General features: G+C 35.6%; 2 pseudogenes; both read left to right on the plus strand.

Moving 5' to 3' along the window:
* Window positions 1-463: 463 nt before the first annotated feature.
* On the plus strand, window positions 464-1,300 carry LOC149167344 (uncharacterized; annotated as a pseudogene).
* A 3,533-nt stretch (window positions 1,301-4,833) lies between these two features.
* Window positions 4,834-5,529, plus strand: LOC149167345 (uncharacterized; annotated as a pseudogene).
* Window positions 5,530-12,432: the final 6,903 nt, after the last annotated feature.

A 12,432-nucleotide genomic window follows, 5' to 3' on the forward strand; every position in this document is an offset into this window, starting at 1 on the left:
AAGTTCTTAGCTCTGAAGTACAATAACTCCAAATAAAATTAAAATGAAAGTGAGAGCATTTTTTTGGTATGCCAGAGCAATTTGTCTTCTAATCTGTATGCCAGCCATTTGCACAATATTATTCAGCCTAAATTTGCTTTCCCGTGTGTAGCAATGCTGAAAAGTTGACAAGTTTCACCTTTACAATGCTAGAATTATCTTTATTCAGGAATTCCAGGGATTTTTTAACAGTTTTGAAGGTTAAGTGTTGAATGTTACCTCTTTATCTGGTGCTCTCAATGGAACAGCTCATGTCTACCTGGATGGAAAGCAGTGAGCTTCCAAGAAATTGTTTGATTGTTTGTTTTATGATTTCTTTTAAGAGTATCCTTGTTTTTTATTTGAAATTTTAGATTCCCAAACTATGAGAACACTAACCTACCAATACTTGATCATACAACTCAAAAAAATGAAAATAATGTTCATGGTGCCACTCAAGTAGTGCCTACCACAGGTATGCAATGTGATGCACACTTGGCTCACCCCTTCAATGCTTTTTGTGTTATTCAATCTGGTCATTGGGACTATTGCAGACACCTCTAGCAGAGGTCCCACCAATGGCAATAATAATAAGAAGAAAGCTGGCAATATGCGTAGGACTACATTTGATAAACATGGATAGAATTTTGAAGAAGAAGAAGAGGAGCTGCAATTTAGGCCTCCACTGGTTGAGCCTTCAAGGCCGAAAAAACATAAATTTCCTAAGGGTAAGGCTCCAAACCCACCAGTTTTTTCACAAAAAACCCATCGTTTGTCTCCCCAGCTTGAGTCTTCAAATCCTCCAGAGTTTCTGAGAAAAACCCATCAATTTTCTCCTTCGATCGATCCTCCACTTCCGCCTCAATTTTCAGGAAAAACCCATGATTTTTCCCCCTTGGTTGAGCCAACCCAAAGCTTTTCTCATGTGGAAATGAACAAATCTAAAGTGGCCGCATCCAACGTCTTGGAAGTTCCTCATAATGAAGATATGACCAACTGTGTTAGGACTAGAGATGGCACAAACCCAGATGGCCTATCCACGGACGAACTGAATGCAATGGCTGAAACTTTTATTCATAATTTCAAGCAGCAGCTCATGTTACAGAGGATTAAATCCCGCAATGAAAGGAGGGCAAATAGCCTAGCCCCATGGAAGGCCTTGGGCTATATCATTGTACTCAGAAATTTTATGCCGATTTCTTTAAATCATTATATTTTTCGATTACGAAGAGAGATCCCAATTAAGAAGATACGTATTGGGATAACACAGGTCCGGGGATAACCATAGAGTCCCGGTAAGTCTCAGGACAATCTCACAGTAGAATAGTGAAATAGGTCTCGATAGGTAGGTAGGAGAATAACCTCTCATATTAACCACCCAAGGTAGTCCACGTTAACAAAATGCTTGTTATTTGATTCAGGGACAAGCTACATATTGTTCAAATTCGGAAGCACCTCAAGCGGCTCAAAGATGCTTATAGTCTTACAGTACCGTCAAAACATCAATGAAATAGGAACATTTCCCAGCCAATCCTAATACTGATCCTACACATTAAGAGATGTGGTTCAATCGAGGCATTTGCCATGTATTTCGCTCACTTAATTTACCCTTTGCAGACCCTTCTAAAAGGCTGACTGGACTCCATATGGCTTTGTAATAATTTATGATATATTAACTATTCTGTGAACAAGGCAAATTTTTTTTTTCTTTAATATGCTATATTCGGGTGTACTCACTGTGCTTGTGCATTTCTGCACATTTTAGGGATGTTGAATAGCAGCCATTGCATATAGCGAACACGCTATTCAAACACCATGTATAGCTATTGAATCTGAAAGTTCACACATTCCTTCAGTCTAGGCATATAGAAGAACTATCTGGGGCCAAGCTCATGTTTGTAATAAGAGCTATCTGGGTCCTCCCTCTTGTCAAAAACAGGACCCTAAAAACAGCGGCCAAACCATAACAACGATCAGATTCCATCAGTCACACAACATGGCCAGATTGCAGACTATCATGGGCAGTTTCTATTTATTTGCAGCCTGACCAACCCATCTAAATGCAGCGATCTAGAAAACAGGAGTAATTCAATTCCCATTTTCTTTTTGTACAAAGTTAAAAAGAGGCAAATGTAGTATGATGTGAAAGGGGAAAGAATGTGGGCAGTTTAAATAAAATTTTAGCATTACCAACCCATGTAATTTCATGACCTAAAAGGAAGGGCTTTGAATGACCTCACCTCCTACCTATCCTTAGGTGTGGACAATCAAAATTTTCTCTAAAAATGTGTGCTCACAACATGTTTTGTCTACTGGTATTGTTAGTATGTCAGTTTCTTACGCACCACACATGCAGAATTCAGAGTAGAATGACATATGTTGAAGAGAAATAGGGAGGAGCCTCATCCCAATAAATAGATAGATCATGAGAAATTTCCCCTACCACAGACTTTGTTCTCCTTGGAAACCAACAGATGTTGATGTTGGAGACATGTTCACCACAGAGGAAATTAGGGGTGAGTGCTTAACAATAGGGCTGACACAACAGGTGTTACAGTCCCTGCCTTCCAAATTTCGGCGGTAAACACTGTATGTTAACACTTCACCATATTCACTTTAGGGAGGCTGGCATCATATACCTATTTTGAACCCAGTCATGAACTCCATGGGTAGCAGTCATACGCCAATGGTGTTGCACATGGCTTACCCAACATGGGATAATATTGGCATTTACATGGGATGAGTTGGCCTAGTAATAAATTTAGGTACAATTCGGTAGCAATGATGAGTTAAACGTTAATTATGTACATGTTAGTAATGCAGTGGAGTTGATCCTAGCTAGGCAACCATCATCATTATACCTGTTCTAGCTGTGTGTGTATGTATATATAAAGTTGGTTGGGTGAAGCTACATATTTATTAGAATTCATTTTGTTTCCACAAGGTTCTACTATATACCTGCATGCTGGAAACCATGGCTGAAGTAATGTTGGGTTGCATTTTTACAACTAATTATGCACGCACTTACCATTCTATGAACATTGCATGATGTATGCATTGGATATTAAAAGCACATGATTCTAGGCATTAATGAAGCACGGATTGTCTTGACTCTACCAGTTGTGGAAGCCAAGGTTACAACTCATTTGGTGGTGGTTATTGCTAAGGTGACAACCCTTAACAGGGACATTGATTGTTTAAAAGAAGCCACCTACGTGTAGATTTATAAAAAAGGGTGATTGACACGCATGTTGTGATAGCTATGATGGAGAGATGGTGCAGGGTCTTATGTTGAAGGGTATGGTGATACTTAACTCCTCGCAAGTGTAATACACCCTATAAAGGAGAAAAGCGCGTGAGGTTGGCAAAAGAAAGGACGTATTTCTTTTTTAGGCATTCCTTCCTTGAATAAGGAGAATCTGGTTTATGGTCACCAAAGGCTGGCAACGATAAAGGACCATATTTGCATTTCCTGCAACTAACAACCATCATCATTTGTTCCATGATCTAACATGCCTGAGGATTGCTAGGAAGGTGTGACTATTGGTTTATACCTGTTCTAGCTGTCTGTGTATGTATACATAAAGTTGGTTGGGTGAAGCTACATATTTATTGGAATCCAGTTTGTTTCCACAAGGTTCTGCTATATGGCTGCATGCTGGAAACCATGGCTGAAGTAATGTTGGGCTGCATTTTTACAACTAATTATGCACACACTTACCATTCTATGAACAGTGCATGATGTCTATAGCATACAGAGCGTAAGTGAATAGAAGGATGTTGCATTAGATGTCACGCTAGCAGGTGGACTGTCTTGACTCTACCAGTTGTGGAAGCCAAGGTTACAACTCATTTGGTGGCGGTTATTCCTAAGGTGACAACCCTTAACAGGGACATTGATGGTACAGGGTCTTATGGGTAAGGGCATGGTGATACTATACTCTTTTCAAGTGTAATACACCCTAGAAAGGAGGGAAGTGCATGAGGTTGGCAAAAGAAAGGACGTATTCTTTTTCAGGCATTCCTTCCTTGAATGAGGAGAATCTGGTTTATGGTCACCAAAGACTGGCAATGATAGAGGACCATATTTGTATTTCCAGCGACTAACAAGCACCAGATACTTTGATAGAAGTGCCACTACTTATCATGAGAGGCTGCTAGCGTAGAGTATATATTCTGAAAATGATCTAGTTTCTCAATATGATTATTGGATACTTTGCTTCATCTAATACAGTGGCATGGGCAAGTTGTGCTTTAACTGCTGTAGATTTTCTACATTGTTGGATAGATCAAGGTATATGAGGGCATGTTGTTGAAGGAAACTCGTGTTGCAGAAGGTATGTTGTTGAAGGAAGTTCTTAGCTCTGAAGTACAATAACTCCAAATAAAATTAAAATGAAAGTGAGAGCATTTTTTTGGTATGCCAGAGCAATTTGTCTTCTGATCTGTATGCCAGCCATTTGCACAATATTATTCAGCCTAAATTTGCTTTCCCGTGGGTAGCAATGCTGAAAAGTTGACAAGTTTCACCTTTACAATGCTAGAATTATCTTTATGCAGGAATTCCAGGGATTTTATAACAGTTTTGAAGGTTAGGTGCTGAACGTTACCTCTTTATCTGGTGCTCTCAATGGAACAGCTCATGTCTACCCGGATGGAATGCAGTGAGCTTCCCAGAAATTGTTTGATTGTTTGTTTTATGATTTCTTTTCAGAGTATCCTTGTTTTTTATTTGGAATTTCAGATTCCCAAACTATGAGAACACTAACCTAACAATACTTGATCATACAACTCAAAAAAATGAAAATAATGTTCATGGTGCCACTCAAGTAGTCCCTGCCACAGGTATGCAATGTGATGCACACTTGGCTCACCCCTTCAATGCTTTTTGTGTTATTCAATCTGGTCATTGGGACTATTGCAGACACCTCTAGCAGAGGTCCCACCAATGGCAATAATAATAAGAAGAAAGCTGGCAATATGCGTAGGACTACATTTGATAAACATGGACAGAATTTTGAAGAAGAAGAAGAGGAGCTGCAATTTAGGCCTCCACTGGTTGAGCCTTCAAGGCCGAAAAAACATAAATTTCCTAAGGGTAAGGCTCCAAACCCACCAGTTTTTTCACAAAAAACCCATCGTTTGTCTCCCCAGCTTGAGTCTTCAAATCCTCCAGAGTTTCTGAGAAAAACCCATCAATTTTCTCCTCCGATTGATCCTCCATTTCCGCCTCAGTTTTTAGGAAAAACCCATGATTTTTCCCCCCTGGTTGAGCCAACCCAAAGCTTTTCTCATGTGGGAATGAACAAATCTAAAGTGGCCGCATCCAACGTCTTGGAAGTTCCTCATAATGAAGATATGACCAACTGTGTTAGGACTGGAGATGGCACAAACCCAGATGGCCTATCCACGGACGAACTGAATGCAATGGCTGAAAATTTTATTCATAATTTCAAGCAGCAGCTCATGTTACAGAGGATTCAATCCCGCAACGAAAGGAGGGGAAAATAGCCCAGCCCCATGGAAGGCCTTGGGCTATATCATTGTACTCGGAAATTTTAGGTCGATTGCTTTAAATCGTTATATTTTTCGATTACGAAGAGAGATCCCAGTTAAGAAGATACGTATTGGGATAACGCAGGTCCGGGGATAACCATAGAGTCCCGGTAAGTCTCAGGACAATCTCACAGTAGAATAGTGAAATAGGTCTCGGTAGGTATAGGAAATGGACCCGGGCTTCTGAGAATACAAGCAGTGAAAATTAAACAGGACTGAGAGAGCTTGAAAATTAAACAGGACTGAGAGAGACGATGACCTGACCTGGAAGAAATGATGTTGTGCAGATGTTTTCTAAACAACAGCTCCGGCTCACGATTTCCAGCTCCGATACCCGTTCGTGAGATTGTCAAACCAGGCTCCTCTGTCAGTTTGAACAGTGCTATACTCTGTGAGATTGATCGAAGAAGGCTGCCGGTAGTTTGATCCAAGAAGGCTCCCGGTCATGGAAGCACGGAAACCGCAGAACAGTTGATTGTGCATCGCAGAACAGCTGTGCACCGCAAAACAGGGACCGCATAACTGGGTAGCTGCCAAACGGACAGAAGGTACCATAACACAATGCGCCATTACTACTGGAGCTTAAGAATGCATAAGCTGCGGAAGAGAACTGCACGAATTTAGCCGCAGAACTGCCTTCATGAATATCCATGAATACACGACGCCGCTCCCTCGCAGAACTGTGCGGTTATGCCCGCTCTATTCTGACGCCACGTGTCAGCACGAGATTGCAGAACTCCCGGTTGTGCTGCTCTATTCCGACGCCACGTGTCAGCATGAGAAACAAAGGGACGACGAAAGTCCCTTTCAAAGGAAGGCCTATCGGCCTAAAAATGTTTATTATTAGTTTTTAGGCCATTACTAGTCATTAGCGACAACCTATAATTGACAAAAGTACAACCATAATTAGTTAAATTTTCATATTGCAAATTAAAAATTCAATTTATATCAATATAATATAAATACAAGGAGTTGTGTTTCGAGATAGGTAATTTATATTGGACATATAATTTTTTGGTTGAGTGAATATCTCAACTACACACCAATGTAGAAACCTAACTAGTTGGAGAGAATCTCTCGACCAACTAAACCCAAACAAACTCATAAACACTAGGAACATAATCTTGTACATAGAAAACATCATAACTAAGACAAGTAGCATTATATTTTCCAAGTCCCCCTCTTAATGATTACTTGTCTCAATCTTAATAAGCAAAGTCTAGCTGTGGTCTTGGTGTTTACAAACATGATCAAAAGAAATATGTTGACGTCCATATAAAGGAACAACGATCTATCAGAATGCACGAGTACCAACCGTCAGTCTATTAGGATGTCTTTCATATACATGGTTCAATCAAAACAATGTAAACTTTGAAACGAGAACTGTACCGAGTACCCGTTTTTTGAGATAGCAAAAACTCATCCGATTTTGAAAAGTGTTGATTTAGAATACACTAATTTTTTTAGCATATTTTTAACACGTCAAATTTTTTTATGTATCGAGTATGAACAATTCCTTTTAAATTTTGATGATTTTCGTGTCGATTTTGATAAGTGTTGATGAGACATCAACCCCTTTTTTTAGAGGGCTTATTTTTTACACTTCAAATTTTTTAATGTATTAAATGTGGATATTTTTTTTAAAATTTTGGTAATTTTCATCTGGGTTTTGAAAAGCATCAATATTTTTCTAAGTAATATTTTTCACACTTTAAATTTTCTTATGTCTTAAGTATGCACAATTTTGTTTAAACATTGATTATTTAACCATTTTTCAAGTTGTCTAATTCCCAACAAAAAAAATTAAAAACATTAAAACATTGAGAAAAACAAAAACAAAAACAAAAAACACAAAAAAAATTTAAAAAATAATAAAAAGCAAATAAAAATATATATTAAAACATAACAAAATTAAAAAAACATGGCAAAAAAACAAATAAAAAAAAAAGACAAAAGAAAATATAGAACATAGAAATGTTAAAAATAAATAAAAAAATACAAAATTGATTTATAAATGATAAAAATTTAAAAAAATATATTAAAAACAAACAAAAATAAATAAATATACAAAAAGACTATTTAAAGAAAAAAACATAATTTAAATTAACCCCCATACACATATATATACACTAAAAATTAAAAAAATATCAAAAGATAAAAAATAAGAACATTAAAAAAACTTAAAATTAAACATTGAAATAAAAGTTAAAAAAATACATTAAGAACAACTAAAAATAAATAAATAAATAAACATCTCAAAAAACTTAATATTTAAAATTTAAAAAAAATAATGTCTATGGGGTCTTGGATAGATGGTGATTGGGTGCTCTGTTAAGACACTCTTTGATGTGAGCATATTGGTTTAATTCCCCGCCCCAGTCGAGGTGATATATTGGACATGATGGAGATGTAGCCTTGCCAAGGTTACCAAAAAAAAAATCGACCTCCACCCCTCAGCCGCAAGATATATATATATATATATATATATATATATATATATATATATATATATATATATTATAATTAAAATATTTTTTAATCATTTTCATTTTTTTTATTCTTTATTTTATTTTAATGTCTTGTTTTTAATTTTTTATTACATTTTATGATTTTTCATTATTTTTATTCTTATTTTTTTAATTATCTAATATCGTTTTTCTTTTTACTTTTTTCTTCTTAAATTATGTATCTTTTTGAAACATTTTCTTGTACTTTTAAATCTTTTCTTTAATTTTTTTGTTTTTTATAGGATATATTGTAATTTTTTTATCATTTATAAGTTATTTTTGGTTTTTTTTACATTTTTTTGTTTTTTTTTGTCATTTTTATTATAAAAAAAAAAATTGCCATGTTTTTAATTTGTTTATATTTTAATATATATGTTTATTTTCATGTTATTAATTTTAATTTTTTTTGTTTGTTTTACTTTTTATTTTTTTCAATAATTAAATTTTCCTTTTCTTTTTTTTAATCATATTTTTTTATGTTTTAATATATATTTTTATTTACTTGTTATTATTTTTTAAACTTTTTATGTATTTTTTGTTTTTTTTTAATGTTTTTATTTTTATTTTCTTTTGTATTTTTCATTTTTTATTTATATATTTATTTATTATTTTCTTTTATTTTATTTTTTTCATGTAGGGTCCGTGTCGATCCTCATCTAACAACCCAATCTTGTGTGTCCATTTGATAATTGATTTTAAAGTTTTCGTTATAATGGATAAAGTCTGACCCCACAATGTGTCAATTCCATAGTTGGTCTTTAAGCTTTCATTACAATGGGTCAATTCGCCTACACTGCATGTCAATTTGATGGTTGATTTTTAAATTTTTGTTGCAATGTGTCACGTTGTTTTAGGCTAAGATTTTAAAGTTATTATACATTTACCATTTGAAAAAGAAATACTCTTGGTATAATGACTCTTTCATTCAGGTATTCATTTTTTTTTTAATTATTCATTGAAAATTTTCATAATGCTATGGTTGAAATATGTTGAAAACTTAAGGTTTTCTGTAGTCATGATCTTTGGATTTAATTCCATGGTTGAAAATTTGTCAAAACTTTAAGGGTTTTCTGAGTCATGATATTTTATATTTAACACCATGACTGAAAATTATTGGAATTTTAAGGCTTTCAAAGAGATGATATTTTACCTTTAATGGCATGCCTGAAAATCATTGGAATTTTAAGGTTTTTTAGAGTCATCATATTTTATCCTTAATGCCATTGCTAAAAAATGTTGAAAATTTACTTGGAAAAAAAAAGACATTATTACAACATCAACACTTTCTGTTTTTAGGGTGTCTTTTGCACAAAAAAAATTGGTTTTTATTGGCTTTTACTGCCATTTTTAAAAAAGTTGAAAATTTACCCCAAAAAAAAATGTTATTGTAGCATCAACATCTTTTGTTCTCGGATTGTTTTTCATTTTTTTTTTGGGTTTTTTGGCTAGAGTTATCATTTCATAGTTTACATTGTTTCAACCATTATTTGCATACATGTACCTGTACCTATAATTCACCCTCCATCATTTTCAACTTGGGTTTTCTTGGATTACACGTAACCATGCAGTGGGTTTTATTGGCTTATCCTAAACCATTCCTAGGGTTTTGTTGGATAACCCTAAACTATGCTACAAGAATCCCTATCCACTTCACGTCTGTTTTAATTCAATTCAGAAAATAGCACCAGCATCTATTAACACTCAAGAGGATATCTGGTGCCAAAATGAAAATGATTAGCATTTCATTCACAAGGACTAGGAAATAATTACTTTCAAAAGAATGTGATAGGTATGAATCCTTCATCAAAAGATAATTTTTAGAATGATCAGCTTAACAAATTTTCGCATCGATAAAAGGCGTACCCTCCAAACCCAAGTTTGAATTAAGAAATTTGCATGAAGATTAACTAAATGTAAAAAAATCGTATGTTTGACCAAAAACCAAATCTTGAAAGTTGAAAGAGCTATATCCAAAATAACAAATATCTTTCAGGAAGGAATTTGCATCTAGTGGAACCATGCAAAGGAAATAATTTTGCGAGAATATCCAAATCTGATTTAGTTCGGGGACCTTACCAGAGCTGTGATAACCTGACATAACCATCAATAGAAGTTGAAGTGCCTCAACTCTCTGATGAGTCCTAAAATTTTCAAGAATTATAAAATTGCATTTTGAAGATTGAATCAGATGATGCATGGCCTATGGACAGCTACCATTAGTGATTTCAACTAGATCTCTACTATCCTAATGGTATCCACCTACATTACAAATTTGATCAGAATTTACATCTTCAATGTAACACCCTACTCTCACACTTACCCAAGCTAACTAGTCCACCGAGGTAAATATGTGACAAAGAGTTACTATTATATGACTCAACCTCCTAGATCACTTTAAGGAAGTCAAATCGACAAAACCAAAACCAGACTAACCTTCGTCGGAAATTACAGGACCCCTAGGTGCTAACCAACCACTATAGGTGTGAAACCCCTGAGTTAACTTTCTTCCTGACTGAACTAGACCCCCATTCACTCCCATGACAAGCCCTCCAACTGATAGTAACCCTCTAGTCACTCCCACAGTAAGTCATCCATGCGACTGCAATATTTTTTAGGCAGTTTTGTGTCAACGAACCTGAATTCTGAGCCACTTTTTTAGGGCTAAGGCACAGGTCTTTACCTAGAACGTGTCTTTTCTCATAACTTGATGAAACTCTCAAAAATTATTAATAACAAGAACACAAGGCCTCTAATGCAAAACTTGAATAGAGACCTATCTTGACTCATCCTAACCATGACAAGCATTTCTCCAAACACATCATGAACATGTAATGTATAGTTCATAACAACAGATATGAACAAAGGAAATTCATACTTACCTGAGAATTGTGAAGAGGGTCTGATACCCTCCCATAATAGTTTCATTATCATTTATTAGGCCATACATTCATTAAAATATCATATTCTAAAGAAAACATGATGAGAGCCATAACTCAATACTGTCATAAAACCATACTTATAACCAACATATTAATAATGACAAAATGACCATTAAGATCACATAATAACAAGAACATTTACACATAAAACATAAGAGGTAAACAACTTTTAGGGAGTTCCACATACCACTCAACCATAGATTGGGTTTAACCAATCTCTCTTTCAGCCAATCAACCTCGTGCCATATTCTAAGCATGCTTGTGCAATCTCATGGAATAAACGAAGAAAACCAAACCAGGGATTCTAGAGGCCAACCCACCTCAACCCTCAACCAGTGATTCCACCTCATGGTCGGACATAACTAACCATCACAATATTGGTCTCTACCCAAGATGTCTAGGGCTCCAGAGTGTTTGTTCCAACTTGGCTTCCAGGACTAGTAACTCAACCCACAATTGTTATCGTGCTCTAGAGCATTATCCAACCAAGGCTTACAATACTAGTAACTAAACCCACCAATGGCTCTAGAGTGTCTGTCCAACCTAGGCTTCCAGGAGTAGTAACTCAACCTAAGTTGTTACAGGGCTTCCAAATCATTTGTCCAACCAAGGCTCCATAAATTAGTAACTCAACCCACAACCAAAGGAACATGAGCACCAACTAGAAAACAAAGATAAAACAAACAACACCATGACTATCTAGGAAATGGAAAGGCTAGGAAAAACCAATGTCAATCCAGTCAATCCTCCATGTCAATGAAAAATCATAACCAGGAAACCACATGCATGTGCCATGCATGCCAAAACTAGCAAGGAAATCATACATGCAATTCGGTAATTGTAAGAAAAACTTGTTGTAGCTATTGATCCCATTGTCCTCTTATGCTTTCTTGATTTTCCTTTGGATTTTTAACCCGAGGTTTTTATAGAGCCTTCCCCCTTATGGGAACACTACCCTCGATGTTCAATGACACCTACAACTAGCAAGACTGCTAAAATCAAAACATACTACCCATGGAGCTTTATAACTTAGCTCGATGCAGTATTTACAATGATAAACCTGTTGAAAATCAAACTAACATGACAAACATAACAACATGACACCCATACCACTTATTGGAGCTTTATAACATAGCTCATTGTAGTATTTACATCCATATGCATATATACATATACCAAAGTTTCTTTGCCTCAATCGACAGACAAGGAAGAATACACAACCCACATATGATCAACCATCTCCCATGTAGCTTCATTGGGACCAAAGTGCTTCCACTACACTTTAATGTACTCAATTGCTCGATTCCAGAGCATAAGAATCTTTCTCTGCAAAATACATTGAGGTTCTAGTGGGAATTCTCCTTTTGGCTCCACCTACAATACAAACCAATCAATAACATGGTCAACATCTT

The sequence above is a fragment of the Pinus tabuliformis genome, chromosome 5_1 (genome assembly GCF_031772625.1).
Source record: "Pinus tabuliformis cultivar Carrire ecotype Pingquan chromosome 5_1, CPIR1, whole genome shotgun sequence".
Taxonomy (NCBI): Eukaryota; Viridiplantae; Streptophyta; class Pinopsida; order Pinales; family Pinaceae; genus Pinus; species Pinus tabuliformis.